This window comes from Schistocerca cancellata, chromosome 9, assembly GCF_023864275.1.
Source record: "Schistocerca cancellata isolate TAMUIC-IGC-003103 chromosome 9, iqSchCanc2.1, whole genome shotgun sequence".
Classification (NCBI taxonomy): Eukaryota; Metazoa; Arthropoda; class Insecta; order Orthoptera; family Acrididae; genus Schistocerca; species Schistocerca cancellata.
Window position 1 is genome coordinate 448,965,103 of NC_064634.1, and position 8,386 is coordinate 448,973,488.

The window sequence follows — 8,386 nt, forward strand, 5'->3', positions numbered from 1 at the left end:
TACAAACATTAAAACCACTGAGGCAAATTGTTTTTTTTTTTTAATATGTAAAGTAAGTTGCCAATAACTTTGAGTATGAAGTTATTGGCGTTGTTTTTAAAAATAGCCCAGTTAACATAAAGACCAAGTAATACTTCAGTAATCCTGCTGAGATAAATTTTAAGGGTGAACACCTAGTTCTTGAGGCCAGTATGAAGTCTCAGTTGCAATTCCTTTTCCAGTACCTAAGTTTAAAATGTATAGGCCCTATGTAACAAGTGGCTGGATTGGAGTAAGCTAGCTGAACAATTCACAGAAGTTTGTTTTGAAGATGGTGACACTACAGCTACATTTAGGGAATAACGTATGCATAAAACAGAAATTATTCAAATTGAAATGGGAGTCTTTACCCAAGTCTACTAGAAAGATGAAATGTTAAACTTGCTCTCCAAATTTTAAACTTGTCTGCAGCCCTTGCTCTTAACTTGGTTCAAAGAGAGACACTGGGTACTGGAAAGGTACATTCTCACCTGGTGAACTTACCTGCAACTGCAGGAACAAACTTCATTAAATTCTTCACAGTTTCAGCTTTGTAAGGGACTTAAGCAAGTGGTCTCGGAAATGCTAGTGAGTACAGTGAACAGTAACATTGTGACCTTGAACACATGTCTAATGCCATCTGACTGGCTATTGCATGGGGTAAGAGCTATTTCCTACCAGGTAAAATGCACACTTATAATTTAGTGAACAGTTTCAGGAAATGTCAAATATGTGGTGGGAGCTACTGTATTTCTGTTTAAATTCAAATAGATTTTATTTATCTATGGTTTTACATGTGGCACTGTCAGTAAATATTAAATCATACAATGTTGGTGTAAATACAGTTACATTGTTATGTAGACAAGCTACATAATTAATTCAGTTTTACAAGTTACACAGACTAAATATTTATAAAAGTTACAACTTGCATTATTATGACACATTTTTAATAAAATATCTGTGTTACAGGAAGCATTTTTCTTTTGGTATTTATCTACAGCATTTTACTGACAAATTCATAAAAATGAGCATTTTCTGAGCTGGAAACTTCTCATACGTCCTGGCATTTGCCCATGGTCTGAAGGAAAACCAGCTCCTCAAAACCCCAGAAGGACGTTATCAACTGTGTACAGTTGTGCTACGTATTAAATATTTCATGTTGCAATCTTGAGGGATCTTCTTTGCCTCGTCAGGTTACATGAAGCATTTGTACAAGTATGAGCAAAACAAATATGTTCACACATTTCACATGTCCCACATGTTAATCTTTTTATTGGATCACTAATAAAATCTCAACAGTTTTAGTCATCTCAAAGTGCAGGTGGCTCTTAATTAATGCAATTTAAAAAGTTCTAAATAACAAAGTAAAATTTGCTGGTTGGGATGGTGCATCATTTTTAGCAGGAGACAGGAACATATGTACATCTACAATCAACAAAATCACTGTTAGTCTGCATTTGGAACAAATTTTTCAAACTTGTGTGTGTTCCACCACTGGTCGTGGCTCTTTTTGGGTCTTAAATTTGGTTGGTATTCTTTGCTCATTCCAGTTTTGCTCCACATGTTGCCACCAAGATTATGTAAAAGATAGCACAAAACAGATTATTATTTGTCTACATCACACATTATAATCAACTTTTATTAAATATATAGAATTTATTTTCCTTCAGCCTAAGCTCATGGATTATCATTGACTGACTGTCGTCACTCATTCTAGATGGTATTCCTGCTATTTTTGAAGTTGAGGTGCTCAAGATATTTCTGAAATGTAGCTTAAAGTAGCAGGTTTTAGTATACTGGAAGTGTTATTTCTTTATTTACATTCACTCACCATTTTAATCACTACAAAGCTTTGTGCTTTGATGGTATCAAATCAGTTACTGTGCTCCATCCAACTCACAGACATACTACTCCCAGTATGACCTGTTCCTCTGTCACCTTTCTGTGGACAATTGAATGAACAAATAGTTAACGATCTATAAGATTTAAATGTTGTAGTGGATGATGAAATTCTGGATAAAAATATGTGGTGTCTGCCTTATTAAATTGTTCATTACTGTGCATATATCAACAAAACTAAATGTGTGTTTTTCAACAAACAGAAACTAATATGACAAGGAAAACACGGTCTTTGAAGTGATATCAATGGTCTGTGTTACCACTCTTTTGATGCTAGAGATGTAACACACATTTATGCCAAATTGAAATACTTGCAGTAAATGAAAAGTATCTGCAACAAAAGATAAAAAAATTAAATTTTAGTAAACCCACAGTGTATGACAAATGACTTGTTTGTGAGCCTTTATAGTGTAAGGATTATGCTCTGTTATACTATATGTTGATCCCTCAAAACAATATTGAACAATCATATCTTAGTGCAATACATTATAACACCTAACTTTGCACAGTTACAAAGTGAATCAGAGCCCAAACATTTCATTTCATTCATGTTCCTAGTTATATCCCATACATCCTAAATAACTTATTCCGGCAAAATTCTTAGTATGAATTATGAAACACCAAAATACTCACATATTTTACATTTTGCTAAACATCATACAGTTGTGAGGTCTTGTTTGGTTGTGTTTAAAGAGCCCTGTTACCTGCATGTAATCAAAATACAAATATGTTAGCAATTTTCTTCATGACAACATGTGCTTGAGAAGAGTAAAAGGTTTCACCTATGTATTGGACACACATACTCACATATTTTACATTTTCCTAGGCATTATAGAGTTGTCCACAATTTTCTGCAAGAGAGTGTATGCATGTAAGAAACATATCAAAGATGAAAATTATTCTTGTTCATAAACAACTACTCTGATTATGAGCAGTTTAACAATGTATTGTGTTCTAATGATGTATCACTTACCAGCAAGTGTCTAATCACAAGTACCACTGGCATTCAGAAATAGTTTTTCTATATTCGATGGCTCTGTCGCACTACTTTTGCAATGGTTGGGTATATGTACTGATTTTGTCTCCATCATGCCAGAGGATCCTCATTTCTACTGATGACTGAGCTGTCAACATATCTTTGAACCTCTACAATAGCACATGACTGTACTGTGCCCTGTGGCTGTGCATGTTTCCCTAACTTATCAAATATGCCCCACACAGAGGACTCAGTTGCCAAATTATTTGGCTCAGCAGGTTGTTGTGAAGGCTGAATACCTCCTGGCATACATTTTTCCAATTTATGGGCAACAATATTAATTAACTGTTTCTTCGTGTTCTCTTCTGCTGTCTGGTTCTGAAATGCCAGCAATTTGAATCATGGATCCAGCAGAGTAGCAAGGGCAATGGATTTGCTCTGCTCAAGATTCGAAAACCGGTTCGTAAGCCCCTCTTTCAGTGCATCAACAACTTTCATTGAAACTTCATGTAACCGCATTTTGGCTATTTCATCACACACTGCCAGAAGGCCATGTGTCAGGACTAAAACCTGAAAATTGAGACAAATATGCTAACTACACAACATAAGAAAAGTATACAATAAAATGACATTGAACTTACAAGAGCCAAATAAAGTAAATAATTAACTTACCAAGCTGTCGGCTGGGTACTCCTCTGCACTGAGATGCCTCGAAACCTGCTCAGACGGTTTCAAAAATTGAACAGAGTTCAGAGCAGATTTCCCACTCATTTGACAGTGATGGAAGCTCTGTGGGCCTGTTACAAAGGGAAAATGTAATTTTACTGCCTCTGATAATTCAACAATACATTCCAACATAAACAGGGTTGAATTCCACCTTGTGGGCAAGTCCTGTATCAATTTCTTGATGTTTACTTTGCCACTGTTCTGTTGGCATGTTAAGAGCCACTCTGTTGCACTGCTGCTCCTTTAAAAAAATAAAATAATAAAACCTACAATTGTCTTGACTTTCTGGTGAACTACCTGAACATTTTCAAGTGCATCCTGCACAACTAAATTAAAGAGTATGCGCGTAACAACCATAATGTTTCCACTTGAGGATGGTGGTAACTCCATTTTTCATATTTGGTGCATTGTCCGTGACCACCATTAAAATTTTGCCACCAAGACTAACTTGGACAAATTTGAGCTGGTATGGAAACCACTGAAATGACTATTCCAGCAGTACAGACTGTAATCTGAATTGTTCATTTATGAAGTGTCCAGTCACAGCAATATAACTTTCATTAGAAGCTGATGTCCAGCAATCCGTTGTTAGATTGTCTTTATGCCTTGCAGCTTTTGTTGTACTTTCATTTGCTTCTGCATATGCTGCTGGCAACATTACATTTGTTACAGTCCTACTCAGGATTTCATAAGCAGGATTCAGTGCATGTACAAAACTACGAAATCCCGAGCCATTTACAACAGAGAAAGGTTGATAGTCTTTTGTGAACAGATCCATTAATTTGCTATCCACCTTCTTTTGAATCAGTCCCATCTTTTTGTTAATGTATTCCATGATGGCTATCTGATGCTCTGATGTGGAGGGAACTGCTTCCCCCTGCGTGCTGCTATCTGGGGTGCCTTCTTCTGGCAACTCCACTGCAAGAGAGGCTTCACCTATAAAACAATAAGTTTAACATTAACATACAGATTGTGTCAGCAACAGAGGCAGGTATACATTTAGAGTACAATTTACTTTCCAAGTACTGTATGCTGATGAGTGTCATCACCAAAAGTGGAGATAGTTTACTACTACACCCTAAAGACATTTAAACAAGACACAAAATTTGTTAAATTACTGGAATTGCATTTACATCGAAAACTCACATGAGATAAGCATATAAATAGTCTGTGTGGCAAACTTGCTATTGCACAACATGAAATGCATTATTAGCAAACATTTATTAATTTCTGCATATTTTTCTGCCTTTCATTCACAATTGCAGTATGGAATACTGTTTTGGGGTAACTGAATTCAAGTACCATCTTGAAGTGGTAGAAGAAAGCAGATGTATATTGCATATAGCACCAAGACAAAGCTGCGAAAAACGCTTTAAAGAATTCAATATAATGACTCTGCCTTGTATGTGTACCTACAACTGTTTAATACAAGCTAAAGGAAACATTAATAATTTTAATTTAAGATCCCAAGTCCATGCCCATAACATCCAAAATAATAGTAATATAGATCTTCATACTCAAGTCTGACATAACCCATAAGAACAGAAAGCAATCTACCAATGAATAGTTTGAAGCATCCCATAGAAATGTGGTTCAAATGTATGCTGTACTTTTCAACTGATGACTTTCTAAACAGTGATAGACATGAAACATGCAGAAACGGTAAGCAGGTGGTAACTACATAATGAAGTATGACTATAGGTGTGTGTGAGTAATGTATAAGCATCACACTTTTTTCTACAGGGTACATAATTATATACTTTTGTATAATATGTGATAAATGTATAACTACTACTACTGCTGGTATGTTAACACTGTAGTACCACTGTAATTATGATTATTTTATTTTTACCATTATTTTAGCATATGTATATTTGTCCTGCACATAAATACTTGCGTAATTATATTTTGCTTTTATGTATTTAACACATTGACGACGCCAATTGTATGGATAACATACCGATAGGCAAATAAAGATTCTATTCTGTTCTATTAATTATACGTACGTCACTTCAACTTTGAAATCTTACGCAACAGTCATTAAGAGCCACGTGAAATACAATACACCATTCAGATTTTAAATTACATCGAACTTCACTCGGTGTTAATTTGGTACAATCAAAATCAAATCGCAGCCTTGAGTTACACTATACAGCAACAAAAGTGGTCTGACGTAGAACATACATTTCAGGGAAGTGAACATCCACGTTCTAGTTTAAATAGAGCGGGCTCGCGGGTTGGTTTGCAGCCTGTTACACCACGCTACATATTTTTAACTCAAATTTTATAATTAAAGATGAAATCAGAAGCTGAGATCTTCACTATAATTCGGACAGTTAATGTCATTTAACTATTCTATCAGCAACTGCGCAATTTCCACAGGAAATGATCATGTTGGAAAAAATTATAAGTGAGACCTGAGTTTCTCCTGGCGTATACGACTTTCAAATAACTTCCGGGAATTCAGCCAGGTAACACTTTCAGCGACCGCCGATATTTCGGCGGGAGAACACACTACCATTTTCAAGGCAAGCTGCAACGGACAGGCGGCGTACATGTAAATTTAAAACCTCGGTTCTCGCCTCTCGGACTGAAGCAGGAAAGGTAACACACACTCCGAACACTAGTGCACAGGCGTCTAAAGCTAGCGAAATGAGGGATGCTCAACTACCGGACCTACCGATAGATGGCTCTAGCGCGTGCCGGCCACAGATCATATCATTGAGTGTCCGCCATATCTGAATTTGGCGAAAAACGAAGTGTCAAAACACGGATGAAAATGTTTTTCGTTCTGCGCCCTGATAAGTCTTTTATATTTGATGTTCTAGATATCTACACATCAACATAATGAAGTGTTTCTAATCTAGTGAGGAAAAACAGTGACAGTTCTGCTATGAAATTCCTAAATTCGAGTGTGTTTTGGAAGTTTGACAAGCTGACCTATAAATTGTTTACTATTAATTTTATGAGTGAAACTTATATGAGTGCTTTACTTATTTGCCCGTTTTAAAATACTATTTAAGATTCAATGGAGCTCAACAAATTACCTTGGTTGCCAAAGCTTTTAACTACATGTATAATTCGGAAAATCAAATGTGGAAAACAGTGAAGACGTGTCTTGAAAAAAAGTTGACATCGGTTGCTTAGGCATATCTTTACTGACAACAGAAATTACAACTGAACTATTAAAGTATACTTAGTTATAAACGGGAAAACTTATTTTTCTTTATCCGAAGTGATGCTTACCGATCTGCATATATGCCGACACTGTAATTGCAACATTCACTTACGAATTTGGCTCTCTCTTTGATCAGAAATTTAAATGCCATGATTTTATTAACGCCTGTATATGACACAGTGTATTTTAACTGAGTGATAAGGTAGAAGCACCAGTTTTTGACAGTGCTTCAGTCTTTGATACGAGACAAGAAATACATTTAAATGAGACAAACACAAAGGCCAACGTTAAGGCTCCTCTTAAATGCATAACTTGTATCATTTGGAAGTTAAGTGTAGTAATAATATATTGGACTGATCCATGATGATGTAGGAAGTGAAGGAACTTGTTGAAAATAACACTGATCACAGCTGTTAATTTTAAGGTTGGGGTGTCTTAAAACTGTAATTTTCTAGTCTGTCACCCAAATAATGACTGGTACCATGGTTTTATTTTAAAATTTAATTCAAAACATGTCAGTGAGCAAAATTAATTACACTATGAATTACAACCATGGAATTTTATTTCTGTGAATCTTGGTTCCAGTCTTTGACATGGTGTCAATCACTCGAATGACTGGTTGTCATGATATGGCCCAAGCAAAAAACAAACCTGAAAGCAAAAGCTGTAGAAGCTGGCCACACAGGCACCCCAATGGCTGCTACAATCTGTGTTAGACAAGGGTGACATTGTATTGCAAATTTATTGTAAAAAGCTCTATATTGTCTGAATTTGCCCTATATTGACAGGACATTCTAGTCCAGTCGATCTTCTTATCTGCAAAAGTACACTAGCAAATACCAGTGGTACAAAGGTAGTGCCAAATTACAAATTATCCAGTAACAGAAGTATTGCTGGACAATGTACAGTAAATAATATGTAATAACCTGAGACATTCATAATTGGTTTGAAGAAATAGAACAGCATTTAGGAAGAGAGTAACATTTTGAAAATAACAAATGACACAAGTAGAGTTTTCAGTTTTTATGAAAGCTCGCTTGCTTTTTCTTTTTTTTCTTCTTCCTCTCTCTTCTCCATTCTCAAGGGAAAAATGTGATAAAATAAAAGTGCAAGAAAGTTGTGTACAGTGTTGGAAATGATGAAAAAGAAAATCTCACTATGCTCTCTCCCTCCCTCCCTCCCTCCTCCATGTGAAGAGTATTCCTGTAATAATAGCATACCAAGAACATGAGGGTGTCACAGTGGAGATTTGTTTTCTGGTACAGACGTCTGATACAACTATTCCACAGCAAAACTTACTTTCAACAGGTGTGGTAGCAATGCATTCCCATAGGATAACAGAATATTATGTCCTCCAGGAATCACATTGGGTACACCACTTACAGCATAAACTGTACAACAACTACAATGTTTTGTGAGCAACCAGTCAGTATCTTTAATTTTAACATAAGCCTTCACTCCCTTAATTACCTGCTTATACATGTGCTTGTACTACAGGTTATTGGTAAAGCAAATACTTTTTGAATAGGTCTTCACACTTTTAATACTTAGCAGAAATTCTGAAAAAAGTAAATTCTTTTATTACTGTA

The 8,386-nt window shown here is 35.8% G+C and overlaps 1 long non-coding RNA gene across 1 annotated transcript; it reads right to left on the bottom strand.

Moving 5' to 3' along the window:
• Positions 1–815: 815 nt before the first annotated feature.
• LOC126100646 (uncharacterized) lies at positions 816–4,206 on the bottom strand. Its single transcript, XR_007522194.1, has 5 exons — positions 3,566–4,206; positions 2,891–3,463; positions 2,725–2,768; positions 2,551–2,621; positions 816–1,960 (listed from the first exon to the last, which is right to left on the bottom strand). It is a non-coding gene; the product is annotated as an uncharacterized LOC126100646 (long non-coding RNA).
• Between the last annotated feature and the right edge of the window lie 4,180 nt (positions 4,207–8,386).